The 15,614-nt window shown below is 33.0% G+C and overlaps 1 protein-coding gene across 4 annotated transcripts in view; it reads right to left on the bottom strand.

The window, feature by feature from the left end:
• LOC124536978 (stress-activated protein kinase JNK) overlaps nucleotides 1-15,614 on the bottom strand; it is a 113,605-nt gene that overhangs the window by 87,099 nt on the left and 10,892 nt on the right. For 3 of the 4 annotated variants that reach the window (XM_047113669.1, XM_047113671.1, XM_047113668.1), the window contains exon 2: nucleotides 4,237-4,263. The gene's annotated coding sequence lies outside the window, so the exon portion shown is untranslated. Of the gene's footprint in view, nucleotides 1-4,236; nucleotides 4,264-11,164; nucleotides 11,311-15,614 lie in introns of those variants that run through there. The other variant, XM_047113670.1, reaches the window with a different exon arrangement.

Genomic DNA, 15,614 nt, shown 5'->3' with positions numbered 1-15,614 from the left:
AATAAAAAAAAAATTAAATGAATAATTTTTCAACTCGGAAAGACGAGTAATTTAATTTCCATCATTCGAAAGAAGATAGCCGGAGACAATTCCCGGGAGATGAGAAGCCAGCGTTTTAACTTTAGGCTCACGATTCCAGACGAGTCACGCCACAGGGCACTCAGTCTACGCATCCCGCTCTATCGTAGCGTTACGCAATCTGCCGTCTCGTTCTTGCAATGAAACGGTAAAGCAATCTTAACAGGCTTTATGAAGGATATCTGAGTCAAATACAAATAACATAATCCAATACAATTTCCTCAAAATATGTGCGAAGAAATGTCACATATATTTAATATGATTTGATTGAATTCCGTTTCAGAAATAATTTAATATGAACGATATTTGAGTCGAACGCAAATTGAATGATCTAATATAATAACAGTAGCTTTAAGTGAACAAATGCCATACCTAATCCGATCTAAAGGATAAATTGATTGAATTAATTTTCAGAAGTTATGAAATACTAGCGTCTCGTCCCGGCTTCGCACGGGTACTTGATATCTATCATTATATTATGATCAAATTACATAAAATCATTACAAATTGTAGCCTTTTGTTATTCTGATGTACAACCTATATTACTGTAATATTTCATCCAAGCCCGTTCAGCAGATTTTTCGCGTAAGAGTAACAAATATACATCCATCCATTCTTACAAACTTTCGCATTTATATTAGTAGGATATGAAGTGGATGCCTTAAAAATATAATTCAAAACAAATATTTGTAATTTAGTTACTTTCTAAAGATATTAAATATCGCGACCATAGATAAGCAATATAAAACACTTTAAAAATCCTCTTAGAAAATTAAGAATCTGCCTGGAAATCGCAATTGTTTCTTTTCTTTTTATAAATAAGTAAAATAACAGTTCATTCATGTTCCACTGCTGAGCAAAGAACATCTCTTCTCTTAGCGATAAGGCTATTGAAAGACTATTACAGGCGCTCCTTCAGTGCGATAAGTCCATAAAAAAATCATCCCGTATTTTGTCACTCTTAAGGGCGTTTCTCTTCAAATCTGATCAATACGGGAACCATAGGGTTCGCAAACAAAAAAGGATTTTACAAATCTGTTCATATTTTTGAGCAGATTTGTAAAGGTCAGGCAGAGGTCTGCAAAAACAATTATTTAATTTATATAACCGAACCCTCTTCTTTTATATAAGACAGTTAAAAACCGACAACATTAAAAAAAAAAACAAATTTTGATAATCATAAAATTTCCATGTTTATTTTTAAATTACTCATTCATCAACGCAAACCATATATAATATACAATACGTAATAATTACAAATGTCAAGGAACTAAATAATAATTATAAAAAAAAAACTATTCGAACAAATCACTAGATAATTATAAAAAAAAAACTATTCGAAGATGGCAGTGTTGCTCTTTTAATCTTCAAATATCATGAAAATTCTTGAGGCTTATCTCTTCCGATTATGACTGATCGGCTGTCCGAATAGAAAGGGCACTTAGTTTGCGAATATGTGATCAAAAAGAAATATTTTCCATCAATAATCTTTTTTAACATGTATATGACCAAAAGCTGTAGTTTTACCCATCAATGTATTAACTTTGACAAACCTCTACACCAACCCTGTAGACCCAAATTATATTGTTCCGGAAAGAGACGCTGAAGGGCGTTATAATCAGCAATATTTTATCAAGCCGTCAACTATGGTTAGCGAGGCAAAAACCGTGATACAAGGGTCCCTTTGAGCGATCCCGGAATAACTACACTTGGAAAGGGAGTTATTGTCGCTTTTTGGTAAAGTTTTTTACGCCACACAAATGTTACTGGAATAATAATGAGTTATGGAATTTAAAAAAAAAAAAGATAAAAAACAAATCTCATTACTAATTCGCTGACGAGTTAATTATAATACATGAACATCCGTGTGACGTCATAGAGGGCACTGCTTGTATAAGTTTGTACTGTATTAAAATACTTGAGTTACAACCATTTTCTTTACGTCATATTACCATAGGGACTGACTATCCAATTTCGTTCACTCACTCACATTTATAAGCACGCCACATACACAAGCCTGTAAATTTCCCACTGCTGGGTTAAGGCCTCCTCGCCCTTTGAGGAGAAGGTTCGAAACATTTTCTACCACGCTCTTCCAATGCTGGTTGGTAGAACAAACATGTGGCAGAATTTCTATGAAATTAGACACATACAGGTTTCCTCACGATGTTTTCCTTCACCGAGATGGATATAAACACAAATTAAGGTGCCTGCCTGGATTTGAACACGCAATTGTCGGTTAAGAGGCACGCGTTCTAACCACTGGGCCATCTCGGCTCTTAATACATCGCACTGTTCGTTTCTAAGTTAAATATACATACATACTTTTAACTTAACGAAACACTTTTGAATCTTTGAATCGCTCGAAGACAATTGTTCTATCATTGACAGCCAATTTTGAATATTTAGATTTTTTATTTTTTACTCAATGCAAATATGCGATCTCAAGAGTGCGCATCTTGCTATCGCAAATATAAACAGCGTGTATATGCACTGCTATCGTCTAGACCAAACTGGTACTCGTCTAGGCTGTAAGTGACATTGGGGGGGAAACCGCAAATAAACATCACGTGGATAGAACTTAAACTTTCCTTTAATTAATTTAAGTTTGAAAGTCAGTTTTCGAAGAGGAACCGTATTGCGCCACGGGAGAGACCTGCTGAGGATCTATCTTAAGTAATTTCGAGAATTTCCCTGCGCTTTTAGAATCATTAACTAGTTCAGTTTCACTTCTCTTCACTTCGCGTAGCACTTACAACCAATACATTAAATAAGTCCTAGTATTTCACAATTGATAGTTCAAACACGACTGCGTGTGACGTCATAGAGAGCACTGCTTGTATAAGTTTGTACTGTATTAAAATACTTGAGTTACAACCATTTTCTTAACGTCATATTACCATAGGGACTGACTATCCAATTTCGTTCACTCACTCACACATTTATAAGCACGCCACATACACAAATTTAAGATAGTGGTTTAACAATAAAGCGTAATCTTGGTTAAGCATAGATACTTATCAAGATTTCTTCTGGGCCATCTCAGCTCATAAGCTGAGATGGCCCAGTGGTTAGAATGCGTACATCTCAACCGAGGATTGCGGGTTCAAACAAAAGGCAAGCACCACTGATTCATGTACTTAATCTGTCTTTATAATTCATCTCGTGCTCAGCGGTGAAGGAAAACATCGTGAGGAAACCTGCATGTGTCCAATTTCATCGAAATTCTGCCACCAACCAGCATTAGAAAAGCGTGGTGGAATATGTTCCAAACCCTCTCTTTAATGGAAGAGGAGGCCTTATCTCAACAGTGGGAAATGTACAGGCTGTTACTTTACATTTTTTTTTCTTCTTTATAAATAGCTTAATCAAAACTCGTTAGAATCATGCAAAATACAAAAAACACCTCAGAGAACTAAAAGTCATTCAGGTCGATTAAAACTGAAACTTCCACCCTCCCCTTAACAAGTGAAACATCTTAGTCGAAACTTCCGTTCTCCCAACTTTTCTCCGTTTAATATTTGAGGGATAAATTCTATAAATACCAACCGAAGCTAATTTCCCCCGGGGACCACCAATCTTAAGGTGTATGCAGGAAACGAATTGTTACCTGGAGATATCGTCTACTTGTATTGCTCAAACTAACACTACAATACACTCTTATAGAAAATATATGTATATAACTATATATATCTCAGAGTCTAAATGGTTACTTATTTTAATAATATCATATTCATTGCAGAGTGTTAAAAAAATAACGATTTTTCAATTAAAGTGCATTTAATTAAATAAAAGTTTTATTTACTTAATAATGATTACATTGATGATTCTGAATAAATTATGATGTATTAATTACAGCACCTTTTCATTCCATAGTCTAGTAACTACTTAAATGTTATACCATAAATTATTAAAGCTTGTTCAATATATCAAAATTTTAACTACTTACCAATTTTTTATTATTATTTATTTATTTGAAACACCTTAGGCATATTCACAAAAACAATGTAATCAAAAGTAGACGGATCAGTGCAGTGTGATACACTTCATGTATTTACAGTACTGTTTAATTAAATGAAAAGTAATACACTCTTAAATAATAATAAAAACTTCACAATAGATTCAACAACGAATAAAAAAAAAGGTAGAAAAACTTACCAAGTAACTCCAAGAGCTGATCTTTACCTGTCGATAGAAATAATAATATTAATTCACAAGCTGCATTTTGCGGCATCGCCTGCATAGAATCAGTTTGGCTTTGATCCCAGTAGGATTGTCGCAGTGCCACATTTACAAGATCAATCCAGAATCAATTACTTCTACTAGCAGTAAAACATACTTATAGTAATTTTATTTATGTCCGCTTACAGTATTCAAAAAAGGGATTGTTATGGATAGCGAAACTAAAAATCTACCCTTGAAGATAAATATACTAGCGACCCGCTCCATTTTCGCACTGGTGCAATGCTGACACTAAATATACTAGAGTTTGTTTATTTACGACATCACATTAGAAACTTAAAAAATTGAGCCATAAAAAGTGAGCCAGTGTAACTACAGGGACAGGGGCCATAACATCTTAGTTCCCAAGGTTGGTGGCACATTGACGATGTAAGGAATAGTTAATATTTCTTACAGCGTCATTGTCTATGGGTGATGATGACCACTTACTATCAGGTGGCCCATATGCTCGTCCGCCAACCTATACCGTAAAAAAAAATTAACGGTGTTTCTTTTCTTTATTGTCCATATATTCTATCTATTAAAAAACTGCATCAAAATCCATTGCATAATTTTAAAGATCTAACCATACATAGTGGCAGACAACAGTAAGAGAGACTTTGTTTCATACTATGTAATGATGATAATGATGATCCTAAAACTTGTAAGGACGATATTAACGACTCTTTAATCCTAATTGTAACGATTGGTCACTAATGAACTATAACATTTCGTTGAATATTGTAACCAGACATAAATCAAAAAAACAGAGGTGACACGTTGAGGGAACGTTTCTTAATTCAGGAACGCACTGAGAATTTTAAAGACATTATCGATTGTAATCGCAAAGAGTACTTTTGATAATAAGTATGAGTTAAGAATTTTCTAAAAACTGGTCTGCGCGGGCCGGTTGTTTGAGGTTCAATAGAAAACCAATACAATATGAAGGCCAAATAATTAATACAAAGTTCAACAACGATAAGGTATACAAAGACATATCGATCGAAACCCATCATTAGCGATACAATGGAACACGTTTTGATATCCAGATTTATTATATCAACTAATTATGACATTATAAGTTTTTGTTGGAATATGTAGGCGGACGAGCAAATGGGCCGCATGTTGGTTAGTGGTCACCACCGCCCATAGACTGTGGTACTGTAAGAAATATTAATTATTACGCTGGCTAAACCTTCGAAACCGAAACACAACAATACTGGATACTGTTCGGTGTGTTTGTATTCGTTTTCTGACATCATTAAGGGGTTAAAGAATCTAATTATTTTGATACTTAATATATTTACTAAGAACCGCATATTTTAGTGAGTGCTTAATAATTTATTAGACATAAAATTTAGTGAAATTGACTTGACAAAGGGTGATGATGTTTGGATTGACTTTCGTGATTACAATTTGCTTTAGATGTGTGTATATAGATGTATGTATGTGCATGTGTATGTACTAGAGTAAGAATAAAAACAGTAAAAAACATACACATTGAGTTATATTTATTAATGTACGCCTTTATTTTAACCTTAAGGTGCACGTCTTTGTAACTGAGCAGATCTATAGCAGTTCTAAAGAAATAACGACTAACTATTAGCGCTACGATCTAATGAACCACGTATACACCCTAAGCTCTGCAATACAATTGAAAGCGATATAACATAGAAATTCTATTGCTATAATGACGACAATCTTAACTGGAATAACGGATAATGAGACACTGAGTTACCATCAAATAAATCAAAATTATATTTTTAACTCGAATATTTTTATACAGTACGTAACAACTTATGTACTAATCTATCAAATTACAGATTTTTATCGTCGTATAATTCTCAGTAGAAGATCTCGGAAAACCCTACTCATGCTTGAACTCTTTCTAGTAGTATTGGCCAAACTAACGGAATAAAATAGTAAGGTAGCCAGTTTTGTTTGCGTGTACATTTTAACATTATAATATATCCTGCGGAGTTGAATAGCCTCCCTTGAGAATAAGCACCGCAGCGAACAGAAATCGGTCACGTGGATATCAACGAAATCGATAGTCATAAATTCCGGATTCTTTAGTATTATACAGCACTATTACTGATTGATGTTATAAATTTAAATAAAACTAGTTATAACGGATTTGAATCGCGTATATTAAGGTAGACTCAGTCTACCCGTGACCACGAATGCTGTAAAGTGCTCGAAACGTCGGTATGTCAAAAATAATTAATATACGCAATTCAAATCCGTTATAACTAGTTTTATTTAAATGTGTTATAATCGCGAAAATTTAAGACAACATTATGATGTTACAAAACTCATCTTATGAATTATTGACAAATTATATTACAATATAAAACAATATTTACTAATATTATAAATGTGAAAGTAACGCTGTCTGTTTGCTAGTCGCTCTTGCACTAAAAAACCACTAAACCTAATTTAATGAAATTTGGTATTAAGCAAACTTGAGCTCCAAGAAAGGACAAAGGCTACTTTTCATTGCCTAACATGTGAAAACAAACCCATATAACGCGAAGGAACTCGCGGGCGACATCTAATCTAATATAAATAATAAAAATAATCCATTATTAATCTTTAATTAAGATATGTCGTTGAACGTAGCCTTCATTACTCATCATCCACAATTAATCATCTTTGTAATATAATCTGAACTTTAAGTTATAGAGTATCGGTGCCAAGTATTCCGTCAGGAAAATCGTTAGAGAGGCTTTTGAATAAGAAGAATTGAAAGAAGCTTAGTAAGATTCGCAAGGTAAATGTTCCACATATTGAAAGTCGCTGAAAGTCGCATCCCAGCATAGGAATAATAAAGTGTTAGGTGAAGTTTCTTGGAGGAAAGCTTGGCTGTAACAATGAACATTGTTCGGAAATATGTATTTGATTATGGTGATAAAGATCGGAGTGTTTTCGTCTCCGATAACAAGTCCCGTCCTTAATCGACATCCAAAATTGACGACCTCCGTAGTTGAGAGTGTGTTCACCGGTTTTCATGGTACGCCACTCCGAGGTCCCGGTTTTGATTCCCGGCCGAGTCGATGTAGAAAATTCATTGGTTTCCTATGCTGTCTTGGCGTTATTTTCCATAACACAAATGCTTTAGCTACTTACATTGGGATCAGAGTAATGTATGCGATGTTGTCCAATATTTATTTATTAAAAAAAAAGTATTACGTCATCGCTTCATCGCTATCAATCAATATCAGACATCTCAATCATATTTTCCATATTTTCAAAAAAAGAATAGTTACCAACTTCTCATTTAGAAGAGAAACGTAAAAGAAATGTCACAGGGAATTTAAATTAAAAAAAAAAACTTGTCTCGCTTGAAAAACAAAAGGGAAATGTGAAATTCAGATCTATCGGCTCGTATTTCTAGCTCTAATTAGAAAAACAACTGCAATCTGAGGGAATAAATTCATAATTAATGTGGCTTCGATTCAGACGCGTACATTTCATTTCATTAAATATAAGCGAAGGTTATAGCGGCAATTTAACTTTTCCTTATTCAACGAACCAGACACCACCAGAGTTTGTATGTTTATTGCAAATTCAAATGGAAAATTAACCCTTTTTATTTTCTATATAACTGATTAAGTATTTCTGTGGTTTAGCACAGGTTTATTATTTTTATAGTTTTTTCATTTGATATAATTTTAATCGATCGGTGTTTTTCACGCTTAGAGTGGTAGAACATATATTTTGATTAGTGAGTGACCTCTCTTAATATAAGTATTGTAAGTTAAGAGCTATTTCCAGTAAGGTTACTATAAGATTACAATTTTATTGAAACTATTAGATAACTACTGATACAAACTTGATATTGCTTTAATGGAAACCAACACAACAATTCAGATATTTCATATTTATTATTAAAAAAGGAATACATAAAACAGCTGAACAAGGAAAACACTTATATTTTGTAAGAAATTTCAATATTTTTTATTGATAAAAAAAACAAAAGCTGATACAGCAAGGAGTATGGAAGCGTATATGCAAACTCCATTACAAGCGAGTGGCTGGAGCAATTTCCTGACGGGCGATGTTTACTAAAACCCTTTGGAGGCGGCATTTATCCTTGCTCTTAATACCTTTGTCGAATTAATGACATCATTTCAAACACGTTGGAACATGTCTGATCGCGGAGCGGAGAAAATTAAGAGACATGTCTCATTTTAATTTGAACTTCATTTTGGGTAAAAATAACTTCGTACAAAGGAATAAATTATCTTTAATTTGAAATTGAATAATTCTTAACACGATGACAATTATAATTTATCAAACTTTCGTTCATGTTATGACAGATTATACATACCAATTACGATGGCATACGATAAATTTTCGTCGTATATTCCACGAGATTAATACAATTACGGCGGTACCGTAGTAGGATAAATTTGTTAATCCGGGACCTATTAATTATCATCGTTTCAAATATATGATCTAGACAAAATTATTGAGTCAAACATTCAAAAACAAGGAAACGTCATATCGTAGACAAACGCTACGCGCTACGCGACAACAATGATCTTTCATAATTCTTTAACAAGATTATAAACTTCATACAATTAAAAAAGACTCTTCTGAATTTCTTGTCACCAAATACCAAACGAGTAGCTTTACTGCAAACCAATTGAAAAATAACGACTTCTTTCAAGCAAACTTGTGTATATACTATTATGATTTCACGTATTTTACTTTGCTTTAATTTCTTTACAAATGAATGTAAAAGGTAATATAACATTAGTACTGCCTATTGATAGCAAGAAAACTGTTACAGAATAATCGTCTTACGCAGAGTAGTTACGTTTACGTCATAGAAATCTGAGCCCTGCCAAGTTTCGATTTTTTTTCATGGTCACACTGATTTCGGCAAAATGATAGTACTCCTGGAAAATATATTATATAATATTTCGTGTAATAAAAGTATACATAATTAACTGAAGTAAATAAAAATATAATTTATTTAAGCATTTTTGAAACTATTTCAAGTGAAGTTTCCGCCAATTCGAAATGTTGATCCTACCGAGAGGAAACGACAAGAAACGCACTACTGGATTTTATCTAAAAAGTGAAATTTTTAACAATTAAAACTGTATAAAATTAAACAATATTGACAATGACATTCATTAATTTATGGTAATAGTAAGTATTTCATAAAAATGCGTACAATTTAGGTCTTACATAATCATTCAAAGATTATAGAGCCTGCGTTTGCTAATCGACAGAAAATTATGTAAATTTGTTAAATAAAAATTGAAAAATAACGATAATTGCTAGCTAATATCAGTTACTAAGTTACCTTAGTTTTACAATTCCGCATTACCTGGAATACATTACTAATTCTATCTCAAATTCTATTCTACGACATAATTACTACAAATCAAATGATATCACAACACATTCAGCGTGTCTGACATCCATGAGAATATTCACATTTTAAGGTATTCAAGAACGCTATAACGGATCACCTACCGGGAAGGTTCACCTTCACTCATGGACACTGAAACTGTCAAAATATTTCACAAAAATGCGCCTCCAACTCAAGGATCAATGAAGTTAAATCCTTTGTGACTATAATTACAATAGCTAACACATTCAAACTATGTTGACATATTGATGTTTGGCGGTTAGATATTTTGGAACATACGGGCTTACATCTGACCTGCACGGGTACCTCTATGGAGAAAATAACATCATATATATATAGGGATTTAAAAAGATTATTAAGACTTAATTAATTGTCGTTGTTGTAACTATGCGAGTTTCTTGCCGTTTATTCTCGGTTGAGGCTGCTTTCCTAAGCGGTGGTAGTATTTAATTACGATTCAAAAACGCTTCTTTGTGAAGTTTACTTGAATAAAATTGATTTGATTTTTTTTTGATTCACCAACCGCCTACCTGGCGCCTACCCCTGGGAATCCTTATACTGGATGGTAGTATGGTAGTGTGAACTCTACCTGAGTTCACACTACCACAAGCTTGGTCAAGGTGCTTGCTTAACTAATAGATGCTGTTAACAATCTCTTAGACGAATCTTGCGAAAAAAATCTACGACTAAGTATAGAAAAATATTTTTGAAAAAAATATTTAATATAAAAGCTTTATATAATTTGATATATAGTGGAAATTTATATTAATAATTTCATTATAAAACATGTCATACTCCAAATAAGATTTTGCTGTTATTTTATTACAAATCTATAAATAGCCTTCACATATCGCAATGCTAGGTTACAATACTCACTCCATAAGGAATGAGAAGAGTTGGACATCATTCCGCCGCTATGAGCGGTTCGGAGGATGAGTACGATACAATAATAAATTACCGATTCTCCTGACCGCATTCCTTTGTTAATTACATAAAGACTTATTAAATAAATTTTGAAAATAAACAATCTCTATGTTATAATACTGGCCGTAAATACAGTTGAGGTTTTTTTAAATCTATTTATAGAGAAGTTATTTACTTGAACATAAACACGTTACGCTATTCATACACGTTAAACTATTATCTAATTGGCTTACATGTACAGTTCAATGTTAATATACCGATTATTAAATGGGCTTTGTTAAAAACCTATCGATTTAAAGGTTAAGTCGGTAAGGGCAGTTTTTACATGCGAGCGAATAAATTTCAAAATGTATACAAAATATCTTATAAATTCGTAGAACAAACTTTTATAGAGTAGCTATATTTATATAATACAATTTATTTTTATATGATAAATACAATATTTCCTTAAAAAAAGTGCCCACATAACCATTACGACTGCAATACGGACGCGGCGAAACAGCGCCATCTAGCGACGAATTGCGACATCTCGCAATAAAACCGCCAACTTACCACTGTTCGTAGATTCTCAAAAGGCACAGCCACTAATGTATGATCACTATTTTGAATATTGTCACCGATAACACGTAAAATGCGATCCGGATATTTAAATATAAAAAATATACAGTTTTCACGTACGATCAGCCCGGGTGGCGCGGGCGGACTGCCGCGGTGCCTGCGCCGCGGGCTGCGCGAAAAACTAACCCCATTCCGAGTCTTAACAAAGACTAAGTCAAGTGCAGATATGTTACGTGATGTCATCATAGAATTTAAATATGTGGGTAGGTATGTCATTATAGTTTACTTTGATAATAATAATACGTTATTATTAAAACGATAACATCGTCGCATATTAACAGATTTATGTCATTTACTTAAAAAATTTTAGGACCGAAAGAACTTATGAGTTCTGACTAACTTCACACTCACAAAAAATATAAATTTTGGTAAAGCGTATGTACAATAAACAACTTTGTTATATTCATGGTTATTATTACGTACTAAAAAACAAATACTTCATAATTAGCCTTTTCGATTTGGTCATCTTTATTTACAAATTTTACATCGAATGAAAGAATAAATAAATAACAATTCGTGTCTTTAATGCAGCATCAAAAAACACTTAATTCGGGCACTTACGAATAGTCAAGTATAAGATGTTACGTGTAAAGATACTAACCGTTTACAAAGTAGACTACCGAGAAAAGCCACTTATTTGTTTTATTTATATAATGATTCCATCCTGACCGATTTAGGCCACGGAGGCCGATCTCGAGGGAAACCAGCCATTTACGGAGGAAATACAATGCTGAACATCAATCCCCACTCTCATAATTTGATAGGATGAAAAATCAGACCCGACCGGATAGATTTCAGACCGACATTTTAAAGTGCTTTTCGAAGCACGGGAGTGGACACTCAACAACAACAACAACAGCCTGTTAAATCCCACTGCTAGGCTAAAGGCCTCCTCTCCCTTTGAGGAGAAGCTTTGGAACATATTCCACCATGCTGTTCTAATGCGGGTTGGTGGAATACACATGTGGCAGAATTTCTATGACATTTGTCACATGCAGGTTTCCTCACGATGTTTTCCTTCACCGCTGAGCACGAGATGAATTATAAAGACAAATTAAGCATATGAAACAACGGTGCTTGCCTGGGTTTGAACCAGCAATCATCGGTTAAGATGCACGCGTACTAACGGGGCCATCTCGACTCTTATCCATCCAATTTGCCGTTAAAAAAAACTTATTATATGGCCGGCTTGGAGTTTGAACATAGGACCTCAGGATCAGGTCTACAGCATTTTAGAGCAGGCCACTAAACCAACGAGCTTATATGTATTATCGGTATGCGCACGAATAAATGGGCCACCTGATGGTAAGTTATCATAAACAGACATTGGCTCTGTAACAGTATATTAGCCATTCCTTACGATGGCAAACATTAGTTTATTAGCAAAGGATATCATTACACAAATTGTGTACCGATATCATAAAACGTAAATAAAATTGAATGCTCAATCCGAATGAGGATATACTTAGAAATAACTTAGTTCAATTATAGCGTGATTTAAACATCTATAAACACCATCTATTAAATTAAAAAAATGTTTTTGTGACATAACATGCCGCCTATCAAAGGACGATGGACGTTCAATAATAATACGTACATATATAATATATATGTATAGTATATCTGGGATATGTTATATATTTGTCAGCGATAAACATCATAAAACGTTATATTTGTAGACAATGAACGAATGGGCCTTTGTTTTCTGTCACACACAAATAATAAGAAAATATATAAAGCCTTTATTTGACAAAATAATGAACGACACACTGATGAAAAACGATGAATTCTCTCAATATTGAATAACAAATAATAACTCCAATAATGATATCTATTCGTAATAGTGTAGGTAGTAAAGTAAAGCAAAGTAACAGCCTGTGAATTACCCACTGCTGAGCTAAGGCCTCCTATTCCATTAAGTAGAGGGCTTGGAACATATTCCACCACGCTGTTCCAATGCGGGTTGGTGGAATGCACATGTGGCAGAATTTCAATGAAATTATACAAACCCAGGTTCAAACCCAGGCAAGCACCATTATATATATGGGCTTAATTTGTGTTTATAATTCATCTCATGCTCGGCGGTGAAGGAAAACATCTTGAGGAAACCTGCATGTGTCTAATTTCATCGAAATAGTGTAGGTACATATTATTATTAAATGTATAATGACAATATAAAAATATTAATCCTTTTGTTTGACAATTACCGGCATCGTTATATAGCTTAAATGTATTTGTTTTCGATTAATAAAATTTAGAATAAAAATCTGCATAGTTAGTAAAAATTAACGGTATATGATTGTAAAATATAAATATATTTATATGTAATGTATATTTTGAGTTCATTTAGATTATATCACACAACTATTACAGCAAACTCAACGATATATCGATCAAGTACGCTGGGTAAAGTCACTTTCGTAGCAGGTGCTACGAAATCGCTACATGAGCGTAGCCATTTTAAACTATGGACGTTCAATAAGATTTTTTCACGTAATGGCTTTCGTTGAGATAATTTTAATTCTTACTTGAACTTGAAGCGGAAAATTTTGGTATCAAAAAAGTTTCACTTAAACATTACTTAAAATCGTTGCTTCGTTGAATCGTTGTTTCATAGCATAAATAATACGATCTTATGAATAAAAAAAAGGAAAAACTTAATATAAAAAAACAAAACGTTACTATTTATGTATTTACAATTAATATGCTGTTTTTATTAAATACATGAGTGTTAACAGCGTCAGAAGTAGCGACTTCAACAATAATTTTCTCTCAATATACGTTTACATAAGCTGTAATCCCTTAAAAGGTATATTCATATTACCATACTGCATAGCATATTATATAATTATACCTACGTTCTATCATGAAACTATAAGCAAAACATTTAAGTTATTATACAGTAATATGTTCAATATAGACATGAAACAAAACCTTTACTGAAAAATCTATATATAAATAATCTAATCAAAAAACTAACAACATTAACTAACAAAAAAATATTTCTGTACATTTATCTCAACTGTTGATCAACCGATTTTGTTTCATAGTTGAAAAGTTTAATTATACATATGTATAAAATGCAATTGTGTATGTGTAACTATTATATATAAAATGTTCGGCACGTGCTCTATTTTGATTCTAGTAATTATTATACATTAATCAGAAGACTTTTAAGAAATTTCCTTTTAACATTATCCATATTAATTTTCCAACATAGCCTTCAATTTCGGTTTATTGATTTAAAATAAACCTGACTGTCAAATATATTATTTAAACAGTTACGTGGTCGTGAGAAAGATCAGATGTGAACAATTTACTATTTTTCATGGTCTCAAGGTTGAAACACTTATTATGTATGGTGGAAGATAAACAACAGTTTTTACAAAACTAATTGATCATAAATGCATTTATAATATTAATATGTCACCCAGATACTCACTACTTTATTTATTCCATTACGAAACAACAATAAACTGTACGAGAACATGTATCATACCTTAGACCCCGGGACAATTTTAGTTGTTAAGTAAATAGGTTTAAATATGGGTCTTTTACTTGTGTACCTAACTAAAATAAAAAAACGTGTACACCAATGTTATATAATGGAGTTTTTTACTCTTTATATCCACCTGAGCAAATGAAAACAAATGCGGCTAATCAAATAGCCTAGCCTGACGTAGGTTATATTATGGAGCGCGAGTACAATGACTTGCAGACTAATCTAGCAAAAAAGACACACGAAGCTGGCGAATTAATTTACCGATCACTATGTATAGTATAAAATATTAATTGCTTTCGACGCGAATGCTGGCAAAACGTTTATTATTAATATTTGAAAAGAAATTAATGAAATCATTTCTAAAGAAAAATCTGTATCAGAGTTAATTGTTAAAAGAAAGCACTTTTACTGTACACATATACTCTACATATTATAGAACTTTTTATTTTACTTTGTCGTATCACCTATCCAATCTTATTACTTTATAAGTCTATTCTTACAATACATATACGAAGGTAATTGCTGTTTAACGACTTGAGTAACCCTATGATTGAACCTTGAATATCTTAAGGACCTGGGTTAAATTGGCGCAGACTAGTGGAAAGCAGTCGAATTTATTTGACAAAAGTCAGTAGCCAGGAAAATAGTAGCGTAACACTCTCGCGCCTCGGAACACATGAAAAGTTATTGGTCCTGCGTCTAATCTCTCTCGTTCAATCGAATTGCCATCCCATCGAACTATAAGAGAGCGGGAATAGCGAATCTATATCTGCGCTCACACTAGTCCATTATAATATCTGCGGCGATTGATAGTAGTATTTATAAAAGGCGTTACAGAGATAAATTATGTATAACTATTACTTGGTGGTAGGGCTTTGTGCA

The sequence above is a fragment of the Vanessa cardui genome, chromosome 17 (genome assembly GCF_905220365.1).
Source record: "Vanessa cardui chromosome 17, ilVanCard2.1, whole genome shotgun sequence".
Taxonomy (NCBI): domain Eukaryota; kingdom Metazoa; phylum Arthropoda; class Insecta; order Lepidoptera; family Nymphalidae; genus Vanessa; species Vanessa cardui.
This window is presented reverse-complemented; position numbering and strand designations above follow the sequence as displayed.